Source organism: Anomalospiza imberbis, chromosome 1 (assembly GCF_031753505.1).
Source record: "Anomalospiza imberbis isolate Cuckoo-Finch-1a 21T00152 chromosome 1, ASM3175350v1, whole genome shotgun sequence".
In the NCBI taxonomy this organism is placed as follows: Eukaryota; Metazoa; Chordata; class Aves; order Passeriformes; family Viduidae; genus Anomalospiza; species Anomalospiza imberbis.
Window position 1 is genome coordinate 131,882,153 of NC_089681.1, and position 13,952 is coordinate 131,896,104.

At 39.4% G+C, this 13,952-nt stretch overlaps 1 protein-coding gene across 4 annotated transcripts in view; it reads right to left on the minus strand.

Moving 5' to 3' along the window:
* Positions 1-2,528: 2,528 nt before the first annotated feature.
* The window catches only part of ST8SIA6 (ST8 alpha-N-acetyl-neuraminide alpha-2,8-sialyltransferase 6), a 45,924-nt gene continuing 34,500 nt past the window's right edge, over positions 2,529-13,952 (minus strand). For all 4 annotated transcript variants that reach the window (XM_068212269.1, XM_068212285.1, XM_068212277.1 and 1 more), the window contains one exon: positions 2,529-10,086. The gene's annotated coding sequence lies outside the window, so the exon portion shown is untranslated. The remainder of the gene's footprint in view (positions 10,087-13,952) is intronic.

The following is a 13,952-nucleotide window of genomic DNA, read 5'->3' on the forward strand; positions in this document are numbered from 1 at the left end:
TGCACACACAGTGGGAGGCTGCAGCCCACTCCTGGTGTCCTGTTTGGGCTCACAAAAGTTTTTGCATATTGTTCAAGAGAAACTATCAGTATTAAAGGGGCAGTTCAAACGGAGGGACCTTTACTGAGTGATTTTACTTTAAAACTCTACACATAATAAAACAGCAATTTTTGTCCTTACAAGGATTAAAAGCTAAACAAAAAGAATCAATGTTCCTGCAGGGCTGGATTTACACAAGCACCACTGTGCTTAAAATTCAGTCAGAATATTTTTGCCTTAACAAGTCTCTCAAATTACCTAATAAAAGTAATTTCAAATATGAAAGTTATTCCATTTCTAATGCTTATATAATTTTCCCAGCACACCAAGCATTTCTTCCTCCAATGACAGCAGCAGTATGTGAGCACCTGGACTAATTCAGCTTTGCTCCCCTGTGCTGTAGAAAACAGACAGCAGCTTAAATTCAGTCCTCATTGGGGTCTCTTTGTTTTTCATTTACATGATAAAATATCTGCAGTGCTATACTTAAGAACTAATGCTTTCATTATGGTATCTCCATTAACCAGATGGTTCCATCTATCAGTCTGCAGTGGCCACGAGACCTTAACATTCCTATTTAGTATTAATTTGCTCTGGTGCAGAGTGAGGATGACGCAGACACTTGATACAGGATGGAAGAGGCAAGCTAAAACTCAGCCATGTATCTCAAAACTCAGGCACATTTAGTTACCAGAACACAGGCATACTGGGATCCTTGAGGAGGAGGCAATCTCTCCTCACTTTTTAAAATGCTGATGTCTTCCTCAGTCCATTTGTGTATTTTTCCAGCTGTTGGCTGGGCTGTGGCTGTGATTCCAGATTCCCTAGCCCACTGCCATGGCTTTTAGCCTGTGGACTTTGGCCATGCTCTTCTTCTGGACTAAGCCAGTGCCCTCATGTAAAATCTTTCCATGACATTTTTACCTAACAGAGGTAAGAGGAAAACCTAACCTGGTCTTGGACCATGTAATTGCTCCTGGGAACATTCCTTCTAAAGCCCTTCTAGCACCAGTGACCTAGTGTTTCCCACAGCAGGAGTGCCATCTTGGTGGCAGGTGCCTTGCCCAAGGAGCATGGTTTGAGCTTGGTGTGATCCAGAGGTACAACTACTGCAGGACAGGCACAAACTCAGTGCACAACCACCTCCCTCCCATTCTCCTCTTGTCCAGCCAGCTGTTCCCAGACTGCTCCCATTCTAAACAGCGGATAACAAGAACGCAATGCTTTGTCTAGGGCTGCACTCAGTTATTCTGTACTTGGGCCAAGCAGTCCGAATCACCTGGCAGTGCTGCTCTTTCAACATTTGGCTGTTCATAAATATTTGAGATGGCTAAGCTCAATCTAAGATACTTTCCTCAGCAGAAATCACACTTCTGATTTAGAACCTGCTCTGATTATGGGGACACATTTGTATCTTCATCACTCATATATGCCATTCCAGCTGCCAGCACAGCAAACAATGGAAACCCTTTGGTTCTGACCATCAGTGAAAGACTCATGCACTAGGGAAGGAGGTAGGCCACAAAGATCCAGATCTTAATCTTCAGGCAGAAGCCACTTGATGGTCCATGAGGCCAAATAAAAGCTTTCAGTTCTAAACCTCTGTTCTGTCTGCAATAAAATTCGGCAATTGCAGTTCAGTCCCTAGAGGGCCCTAAAGGATAATAGTCTTCCTCACAAAACAGCTGCATGTACATATTTGACCTGATTTAACGAGGCAGTCAGCTTCTATTTGGAAAAGTCACAGTAAGTGGCACAGAAGTTCTGTTACTGCCTTCTGCCCAAAAGTGAAAAGTAAATGCTTGGAGGGAAAATTCTTTCTCTGAACTCTATCTGTTTGAAATTCATTAACTACAAGTATCTTTATATATGACCAAAACCTATATTAATAAAAAATTCCCAACATAAGTGACTAAAATATGCATAGTAATCTACTAGATACACAGCTATCAGACATGTAGTCATGGTCAGTATTTTGTATAAAAAAACTTTTGCATCTGTTGTTTAAACATTTTCCATTAATCATTGTTTTTGAAACATTTAGTTATCTTTAGAGATAGTTTTCAAATTTAAGAGATATTTTCAGAAGAAGATGAAAACACAATTGTGTTTTCTTGTTTGGCTCCTTTCCATGTCTGATGTTTCTTCGATAGATAATTTTTGAAAGTATTTCAAGTCATTAGAAGTAACAAAAGAAGATGGTTAACTGTGTTGCCATTCAAGGACTGAAAAGACTGAAATCACGTGAAGGTACCATTTAAGCAACAGATATTTACACATGCACCAGTGCCCCAACCCCCTATACTTGCCTTTAAGCACAGCTTGCTTTTTTCCTTGCACAATTTTAGGGAACTGTCCATATTTCTACCGTCAGTTGCTAATACTGTTCTAGAGCATTCAGACTAATGCATTTTATATGCTGCTGCCCCAGGAGACATATTTTTGGTTGTTTAGTCTCAGGAATTCACAAAAGAAAAAACACACCACAATTATGCCTACTAAGTCTTTATTTCCAAACATAAATTGCAAAAATATTCTATTACAGAACAGGTAACAAGTACAGAATTCTATGTATGCCTTATAACAATGAAACCATGACCTCCTTGACAAAAAAATCATCAGGCACTTAAAACAGGAAAACAAAGTACAGATTAAACCAGCTGCAGTACACCAATACAACTTCATCTTGGTTTTCTGTAATAAAAGCACACACATGGCTGAGGGGCTCCTGCCTCCTCCTAAACCCTGCGCAGAGACATTTCTATATTACGCTGCACACATTCTACTCAGACAATATCAAGTTCACATCTGAAAACATAAATAAGTTCAGCACTGAGAGAATTTGAGGAACCTTTTTGGAACAGCAGTAGCAGAGCCTACACTAGCAGCTTCAGAGAGCTTGGTGCATGTGGAGGAGCACAATTATACCAGCCCCACGGGGGAGTAAGCTCTGCCTTGACAATTGCATTGGAAAGAATGGAGCTGAAATGAATGCAAACAATACACATTTTAAGAGAGAATGAAACCTCTGGGCAAAAGCTATCATGGTAATTTTATGAAACTACATTTTGGGTCATGGACCAATCTCTGAAAAGAAAAGCCACACATTTGCCATCACTGAGGAGCAGCCCTGTGTAGGACCTCTCCATTCACCTGTTTTGTCCTTTGCAGATCTTGAATTGAATCAGAAGCAGAGGTTGCCTCTGAGGCCTGTCTTAAAAAGATAAATCTAAGATGCAAGTGTCCCAATGACTAACAAAAATATTTCTCCAGAAATCAGTTAAATACCTTGACAATTATTTTGGCTTGTATATGACTGTTTTTGAGGTGGCATTATGTAACTTCCCACACACTTTACTCTGGTGGCATTAAAAAAGACTATTTTAAATAATTTTAATTAGGTACTCAAAAGAATATAAAGAATATTACCATAAGGAATACATATGAAGCCACTATATAAATAGTACATATAAAAATGCAGAAATGTCAGCTGTTACACTTTAATGTCACAGGATTTCAAGAATGGGTTTGTGTTGTAAATACTGACAATAAATAGACCAAGGAGGAAGTGTTTTTAGGGAAACATCCCACAGCCGAGCCAAGAGGTGAGAAGCCTAACATGTTGTTGGCCTACAGACTTGCTGTGAAGAATCTCCTCTTGTCAGGGACTAAAGTGAACAGTGAGGAATTTAAAGCCAGCAATATTGACAATAGGCTATCCTGTCACAACCATTTGCATTATTCATTCTGATGGGCTCTTGCCTTGAAACCATGATGGGATCATTAAATACTTCCATCATGCACTCCGAGTTTTCTTCTTCACTGGAGAAAAGAGGGATGAAACAAAGACAAGACACAGAAGTACCAGGTGCAACAACAAGCACTGATGTATTGCTGAAGGTACATCAGGATTTAGCGAAAGACAGACTTGAATGTTCTTTTGATGTCAACACGAGGATGCTGGCTCCAGTCACAGCCAGACTGTTTACATCCTTAAACCAGCATCTGCCGACACCTGCACCCAAGGGCAGTTACTGCCCATGCTCATAGTGATGTGAGCTCACTCACCACACATCACAGTCCTACACTGACTCCTTGTCGATGGCAAGCTCAAGCTGATGTACTCCCATTTTGTTAAGCTCTCGCTGCACTGCTGGAATCTCGACACCGAGAGCACACTGACACTTACTCCTGTAGCTGTAACCCAGTAACCCCGGGTCACTCCTCTGGTGAGCCGTGTTCCCAGAATAGGAAGGTATTCCGAAATGTGCCCTTATGAACGGAGACCACCAAATAACAGCAATAGTCCCTTTGTTCAGTGGCAGGCTGCAGAGTGTTTCTGCTCTACTTGATCATAATGATAATTTTGAGCCAATTAAATACTTTATGAAAATCTGGAACAAATGTTAATAAATATAAATCTGCCATCTTGTTGTATGCTGTGGGTGAAAAGCCTTAAAGATTTCCCCAGAGTACCCTGAGAGATTAGCAGAATTTGAAATTTTTCTGTCCAGAAACTCAGAAAAGGATGGTCCTGCCTAAAATGACAAAATTCAAAATAAAGAGTCAGGCCTTCTAAAATAACTACATGCCCCCTTATCACTGTTATTGGCTAGCAGACCTAGAGATTAAAGAGATCTGCTGCTGAAGTACCACAAGATGAAGGATTAATTGGCTTTGAGTATTTTCAGCTAAGGTAAGTTTAACTAAAAGTCTCACATGTAAGAAGTCTACTGCTTCAGAGCATGCAGCAAGCAGCTATCAGCTGTTTGAGTTAAAGCTGTTGCAGAATAAAGCACTCCACAGAATAGTCCTTGGGTTTGATCTCACAGACTCCTGTATACAGGTGGATGTGTGCTTTGTGAACCTGAGTGTCCCTGGAGGAGCTACTGCCTGGATATTCAGTACCTCCCTCCACAAATTTGTCACAGGAGAGCAAGTGACAGGACAAAAAAAGATCTGTAGGTCACATGGATTTAAACCTAGATTACTGTGTTGGGCTGCAGCTCCACCACAGAATCTGTGCAGGCTCAAGGTGTACATGCTCAATAAACCCAGATGAATTAACTGATCCAGATATTTGCACTGAATAAAATCAACTAATACCTAACAACAGGAATATTTTGTTAGTAATTTAGAGAGCCACAGAAGGTCAGAAGTCACCCAGATAATTTAGTTTCTTTTCCTGAGTCACTCAAGACAGAAAATTTCACCTTATGTCAAGCATGGTGGTATGTCAGTCATCTCACTACTGTACAAAGGAATGAGAATCAAAGTGAGAGTAACTGGTCTCAACCCCCTCAGGCTTCGTCCATCTCTTTTCTCTGCAGATGCTGTTTTAGATGCTGGGATTAGAAGAGGCTGAACACAAAGGAATACTGAATAACAAGCAAGTTTATGCAAGTTTACCATCAGTGAACTGAGAATTTTTTCTGCTTATCATTTCTGAATCTGCTGGGGTCACCAGCTTGTTAAAATGACTGTAATGGGAAAGAGAGAAGTGTAAGCAATAATCAGCAGTGTAGGCACCTGGAGTCCTTAGTGTAGATGCCTTAAGCACCTTCTGGCACCACAGGGAGAGATGGTTTCCAGCCCACTGGAACAGCTGCTGCGCTGCCAATCCCCCTTGCAGGGGCCCATCTCTCCCTTCTGACCAGGGAGACCCTCAGAGATGTTACCTTCTGAACTTGGTCAAGCTTTCAGGGGACCACTGGGTCTGTCCAACAGCTGTCAGATAACAAAAGGCACTTGTTATGTCCTTACAATCCCACCTGCATGGTTTTACCCCTCCTTTGCTTTGACTGTTAAGTTCCTCTGTCTCTTGGCATGAACTGATTTTCTCATTCTGTTGCCATGGTAGGGTTTCACCATCTCAGAGTGCCAAAAGAGCTCGGTGTGGGACAGGTTGAGGCCAGACACGGCATGCAGGGATGGGGGCAGCACAAGTATGGGGACTGGACCTTGCAGCCATTCCAGCTTAAGTCACCATGGAGCTACAGACCAACTTTAGCACCTGCAGTTAGGACATGTGAATATCACACCAAGCCACCTTCCTTCAGGTGTAAACCCAGTCATTTACAGCATATTTTACTATGCTGCAAGCATAGCAGTGTTTGACTCACAGTCACACAAACTCCCTAAGACACTAAACAGGGCTGCATAGCACTCCACAGGGTAAAGACAAATAACCAACTCAAGGCAGCATTGAATCCAGAAGGAGAATGCAACATTAGAGATTCAGAAGAGAAAAAGGAATAAAAGCAGCCAGGCAGGCTTTAATCAAATGATGCTGTGATGCAGTCGTGCAAGGACACTGTCAGCTTCTGCAAAGGTACAGTGGAAATATTAGCACAGTGTTTCTATCTTTAGAAAACTATTTAATCTCAACATTCATTCTACAGCATGTGACAGCACTGGAGGTCCACAAACCCTAAAAACGAATATTCCTGATGTGAAATAAGAGGGAATTGAAAGGTCCTTACTAACCTTTGGTCAAGGATCCTTAATCCAAACTGATGTTGGCTCAGTCTTGCAAGTGTCATAAACATTCCCAGCCAGGTACAAAATCCATTTATTATTATTATTAACCTGGCACAGGTGTAAAAATACATGAGAACTAATGTATTCAGCTACCCAAGACAACATCATTTCCCACAGTGAGAGTACTTCAGCAAGTCTTGATCAATCTGATGGTACCTTGTGATGCAGAAATGCCACTACTAACTTGCTCAGCCTGCATCCAAATTAATATCACCAAGCCACCCAGTACACAGCACCAGTAGCTATAATAAAGCTGAGTACAATGTCTGCCCTCCTGTAGAGTGAAGTGGATATAATTAACATCTCATACTGACTTCATGTCTGGAGCAAGGCCAGAGGATCTTAATCTAAAGTGTAACAGAGTATATTTTTATTCTATGGAGAGTTAAGAGCATTTGTAGGAAAGGGTAGGAAAGGTCAACAATTCCTTCAAGCATTTCTTATCAGCCCTGTGGTCCACATAAATCGCTGAGAGCCTTGAGAGTGTGGAAGATCAGGTCTTCAAGTCATTGGCAAGTTTAAACTTTGTGGAAACAGTGCTAAAAAGTCAGTGGCTGTCCATACTATAGAAATTTCAATTTGCTCACAATTGTGAGTGCTACATCACATTCCTTCAGTTAAGACCTCTTTTCATCAAGGAAGCCAGAACAGATTTCCTGTTTTTGGCTAAACCTCCCTTAAAATGTATTCTGATGAGCTTTCTGGTAACACTAATACATGTATTTTTGAAATAATGTAGCTGCACAGAAATAGTTCTGACACAGAGTAACTTCCTCTCTTTGTGGTGAGTTATGGTAGACTGTTTACATTTATTCACCGAGACAGTGCCACATGTTACTAACTAACAAATGCTTTTGAAAAAAGTTGCTGCCAATAAATTACTTTTCTCCTCTCCCCATCTTCTACTTCACACAACCAGGTTTTGCCCCTTTACTCAGGCTAAGTAGTTAATTGAAGTTAGTCTTAGCAAAGAATGATCTTGCATTATCTCTACATGCACACAGAGCACTTGCAATTGTTCTGGATACTATGCAAAAACCCGCAAAAGGTGTATGAATTTTCCCCAAAATAAACCATGTATCTGTTACACAGCCAAGATCACCTCACTGCTCTACACTAGACTGGAGTAAGTCACAGTACTTACATGAACACAGGTGTGTCTTTGTCTGTCTGGACAAAATGCAGCAAGGTTGTCCTCAACCTCAGCTGTTTGCATCACCCAAAGGACAACTACATCACTTTGCACAGTTTCTATTAAAAAACACTCCACGTGAGTGATTTATAGCAGAGGAGATGCTCTTTAGGGAGCAAATTTGTCTTTGATTTGTAACTAGGATGTTGCAATAGGCAATCATCCATAACACTCATAACATGGGTGCAGGCTCTTTCAGCAGCCAGCCCTCTGCACGTGAGCAGCAGATACTGTGGACAGAAAATGGCAAAAATCTCACAGCTGGGGAAGAAAAAATGTGGATTGTGGTGCTGGAACTAGAACAGATCAAAGCAAATCAAACCCCTGTGCTCCCCGCTTCCACTTACCAGCTGGTAATGCAGATGGACTCATCAGCTCAATTCTGCTGTCTTTGTTTCCATTAAAGGCTCTACTGACACTCAGAGGTCCACATGTCTGTTAGTGGCATCAGTTATTGCCTCAAAGCACTATGTACTTTTTACCCCTTATTTTCAAAAATGGACTTTATTGCTCATATTTGCAGTCAAAATTTATGGATACTTCTGCTTAGGTAGGAATAATACTGGATTCTGATATCATTATCCAAGAAATGGATCCAGATACTGAATGTGTCTCAATCAACAGGCCTGTAACCATAATGATCGATTCTAATACTTCCAGGAGTGCTTATATGATTGTGAAACTGCTGCAAGGTAAGCATTCAAATATTACAATACTTTAATGCTCTTATGAAGTATAAATTTAAAAAGCTTTTCTGAACTTTATTTTATAAGGTCCAATTCATTTAAGTGGGATTTTTTTTTTCAGATATAATCCTCAAAGAGTGGAATACTGAATGCTCTTTAAATCAGTTGATTTGGGATTTAATGCTGGAGCAGCAAAAGGAATTTTACTAAGCAAAATACCTGATAGTATCTGAGGGTAAAAGAAGGACACTCTGTCTTTGAACTGACCATTCAAAGGACTCTCAAAAGAGTCAGTGGAACTCTTATCAGAATCTGGTTGTTATAATTTTTAAATTTTGTTTGCTTGCTTTCTGTAGTAAGCATATATTAGCATATAAGCAGTAACAGCTAGGGTACAACTTCTTGTCAAAGCTCCTGTAAATGTTAAAATTATTCTTTCCACTGGGCTGATATTTCACTTTCTCTTGCTGCAGGATGTTGCTCCACGTGTATTCTCAGACCATATGGAAAACTTAAAGAACTACACAGGTTATAAATTAGGGGAATTTAGTCAGTTTTCTCATTCATCCTGGTGTAGGAGAGTTTGGGGTTGATGGTTAAGAGGAACATTCTTCTAATAATGCTTAATGCAGTTGCATTATCTGTAGTCACATATGAATACAAGCTCTACTACATGAAAAGAAATTGAATTACAGGCTTGGTACCCATCATCTTTCTAATGGAAATTCCATCTCACGTATGAACCAAGACACAGAACTGGAATAGCAAGAACGTGTGCAAAGTCATGCCCTGCCAGGACCCTGGGGACTGTTGTGTGGAACCAGGTTCACAATCCTCCTTTGGAGCTGAATTGGACCTTAGACAGGAACACAAGCAAGTAGAGTGGTTCATTAGTAATTATAAAGCTCTGGTCCTTCATACACTTGTTCTCAGAATTAATATCACTCATATGAGTGATCCCACTAAATCCACAGCATCATCCATTGCTCACAAAATGAAAGCCCATTAAATCCACAGCACTACTTACTGCCCACAGAATGAAAGCCCATAAACCACTTAACTACCTCTGACCTGAGGGATTTTCTCAACTGTGCACCCTGGGACAAACTAAGAATGACATGGCTCTGAATTAATTACTCCTCTGCAGCTCTTCTCATCACTTCTCTCACGTAGGAAAATGCCAGTATTTACGGGATGAAGTTCTTAACTGACAACGTTCACTGCCAACTCATGCAGCCACCACACAGAGACTATTGCCTATGCTATGTGATACCAACAAAACGAGAGATCTTCTGTCAAAATATTTTAATTATCCTCTAGAAGCAAAACATGATGAATGTCACATATTGCCACCATCCTGAGATTGTGCTTTGCTACCATTAAACCAGCAGTAAGGAGTTTTTCAAATAATTGTTACTTTGTATTTTAAAAAATGACCATTCCAATTTTTTTAAATGTAGCAGTCACTCTGTGAAAAAATCAATCCCTTTTCTCCCCAAGTGTAAAATATTTCTCTATTGTAGCATTACTGTAGAACTGTATTATATGCAGTTTAATGCTCACAAAATCACATCAGATCAAATCCAACACCGAACTGCTGAGATAAATTGTCTCCTTAGGATCATCACCCTGAAATTAAAACAATAAAGTATGTTATTGGTATTTCTTGTTTAGTGGAAAAAACTGCTTTTTATACTAGAAATAAGACAATAGTTTAGTCTTTGTATGCATTGCACCTTCTGCATCAGTTTTTCATCTGTCTTTCAGGCTGTGAGTCTGTGAGATCTATTATACAGAATCACAGGCTCTCAGAATTCTCCTGGCTAAGCTGGAATGCTCGTGCCTGGTCTAACTCAAGCATCTGCTCTTTCTAAAGGAGGACTCCTTAATTTGGATACCCCCACAACCGCTTACACTTATCGCAGCTGCTCCACACTCTTCAGGCTTCCTAAAGTAACTAAGGCAGGTCTAGCAAGCATCTTCATGGGGACACATCCATTGCTAATTTGAATATGGATATGCTCTAAATTATATTATCTTACTCATATTTTGAAATCGCCAGAGATTGCAATTATTCTGTTTCCTCAATAGGATAGTTCTCCTGTGGAAAACCAAAACAAAGCCCTTCTAGATATGTAAATACTTACTCATTTGAATTGAAATCTAACATAAATTCTCATTTGATTTAATCTATACTTTTCTATTCTGATAGGTTTTAGTTAAAAGAGAAACAATTTATCTCCACTTGTTTCATTACTGATATTCTTAACATGTAAATTTAATTCACTGAATGCATGAGCAAAGCGTGTGCTTAAAAGCAGTACTGCAGGTGTTCTAAGGCAGAAAACCTTTCTTTCAATATCTACTAATTTCACATTGATAATATTTGCCCAAGTCAAGAACAGTCTGCAATTTGGCTGTTTGACAGGAATCCAGAGATGTCCTTATTTTAAAATGTGCTATCATTTTGCTCAAGGTAATTATAACTGAACTGTGGGTTAGTTCTTATTTCTCTAGCTACACTGGAACACCACAAGCACAAAAGAATTTCAAGAGCATTTAAGCTCATGTAGGCATTCTACAGTTATAAATAGGTTATGTGTAACAGTATTTATCACTTACTTGGATTGCAGCAAATTTCAAGATTAAAAAAATATCACATGCTGACAGACTTTGGAAAATAATTATTATTTTTGATGTTAGTTGCTGAGGAAGTAAGCAGGCATCCCCCTGCTTTACAATATGCTGCTCTGGCAGCTCCACCTTGAGTGGAGGGAGTCACTGCTGCTCTCTGTCCGAAATAGATCACATTTAATCATTTGGCTGGAGTTAAAAAACTCATACCTACTTTTTACTTTCCTGGAAAGATATGCAGCGGAGAGTTCAGCAGTTCTTCCCACCTAACCACCTGCACACCTCTGCTCAAGCCCTCCTCCCTGAGTCCTTCTGCTCAGACAACTGAGCACTATTTTCTTCCCCAGACTCAGAGTCTCAGTTTCATTCTTCCTTTCTGTGGTCTTTATTTGTGTTGACTGACTCCTCCAAGCAGATTCTTAATGTTACTGTTTTGTATGTCAGAGCAACACATACTCATCTGCCCTGCTGTCTTTTCCTAGCAAACAGAAAACCTGATGGATTCTCGGTCAGACAAAATTTGCATTTTAACCAGGCTTCTGGGCAATCAAATTTATGCCAGTCTGATTAATTTATCATCTGAAAATTTTTCTAATCATATTTTTTTTCTATTTTTAAATATGAATTAGGTCATTTCCCCTCCTTGAACCTACATTTACTTGAAGCTAATGACATGCCCTTATCAGGTTAAACCAATGAACAAATAAGACTTCCTTCAGCTGCATAGCAAAAATGATTTGGTAATCTAATACAATATAAAAAATATAATTAATTATATTTCAATATTTTGCTTTTGCTGCATTTTCTGTTTGACCCTCTGTGATAGGTGGGCACTGACTTTAGTCACGACTTGTACATGTCTGTTGAATGTAATCATACAGGTACAGGAGAGGATATTAAGGCAGAATTCCCCACATTGTATAAACAGGGCTCTCACATCTGACAATTCTCTCTAGCCAATCAAAAAAAAATTCCACTGGCAAGGAGGGTGTTTAGGAGCAATATTGCCAAAAGTGATTAATTGGGATGCAGTTATAATCTACCTACAGGTGCTCCCAGCAGAGAAGCTTCCTTCACTTCTCATTTACAGCAGCAAACTTTTGTGTCCCAGTAATGTGTGTGGGAGGTTCTGCCTGAGCCTTCTGTGGGCACTTACTGGTGTAAGGAACCTATAGCTACCCACTAAGAGGAAAGAACACAGAGCATGGAGAAGAACATAAAAGGGAAATTGAAAAGAGAAAGGAGATGGTTGAATTTTTAGAAAAGGTCATCTTCAGTAAAATATACTCATTACAGAATTTCAACTATCTCTAATAGTTGCTAATACTAGCAGAATGGTAGCTCATACTGAAAGCATTTCTTTTGCTTTCTCTTTGTAAATATAAGTGCAAATAGAGCAGCACAACTTATTCTTCTTGTGGTTTTTTTTTTTTCCTTTACAGCTTTTTTGGCAAATTTGGCCACAAGTGGTTTTCAGTCTATCAATCATGGACATCATTTAATTAACACATAAAGATACTTAAAGATTTTTGTGGCTTCTATCTTCTTCTCTCTAGAGTAAATATTTCTAAGGAGCTGGCTTTCATTTTCTTAGCTCATATAGTTACTACAATTAAAATTACATAGTATGTCTCTAATGATTTTTATTATAGGAATAACAAATACAATGGAAACTGCTGGATATAAACAGCTTAGCCACTAAGAAAAAATACATTATGTATTTGTTAACCTTTCCAATATGCTGCAACCTTTTACAAGCAAAAAATGAAAGTGGATATATATACAATTCGATTCCTCCTAGGTAATCTCCTGCCATGGACTAGAAGAATGGATTCACTATATGGATTCTAGGTCTCTTCTCACAGGTTTTATATTATTCTAATATTCTGAAAGCCATTTATTTTTCTATTTCTTAAAAAACCCTTGAAATTGAACAAAATTGTGCCTTCCTGGTACTTACAATCTGCTATTTTAAAACTTAGCATTCTCTGATGATAAAGTAAGTGCGAACATATCTTTGACAACATGTTTTCTAAATATCAAAAAAGGATATTTTCAAATACATTTCAGAAACTAGCCAGAAGAAAAGCACCCTTAGCTTTTAAGCTTGAAATTTCTGGCTTGAACAAGATGATGCTATTTATTTAACTTGAGCAATACAGTCATGAGAATACATCAGTCCAATTAAAGTATATAGTATATAATGGGAGTTCTACTTCACTTAGTATTATATTAACTTGGACCCCCTGGAAAAATAGAGGTCTGTGAAAGGAGACTCTGACAACAGTATTGTGAGCTCAGGAATTTCTGAGTTAGCTTAAAAGATGAAGAAGTATTTATACAAATTTGTCCTACTTTGTCTACAGGGGAAATCAAGACTGAAAACATGCAGAAAAATATTTTCAGAGTCATCTCTAGTGTGTACACAGTAAATTGGCTCAAGGTCAGAGGCCAGACTGTGCTGCATTTCTCTGAGGCAGTACACAGAAGGTAGAGGTTCAAGGGGTTGGGACAGATAGAACAGAGGAAAAGGAATGACACTTCATCCTATATTTGTAACTTTCAGATTCTGAGCTGCCTCTAGATAAAATGCTCAGCAAGATCTGCTGTAGTGTATGGCATCTCCCTCATTGCCATCTGCAAGCTGCTCTGCAGCCCAGGGCTGTGAGCACACACTGCTCAAATCTTTACCTGTTAACAAGAGGCAACAAGGCCATAGATGCATACTTCCCCTTCATGGAACAATCCCCATCCTTACTCTGCTCTCTGTATACACATGGAAAGGCTGGGCCAGGATTAGGTGTCTCCTTCTGAAGATCACAATGTCTGAATGCCCTTAATAAAGTAATTCTTAAAGGAGG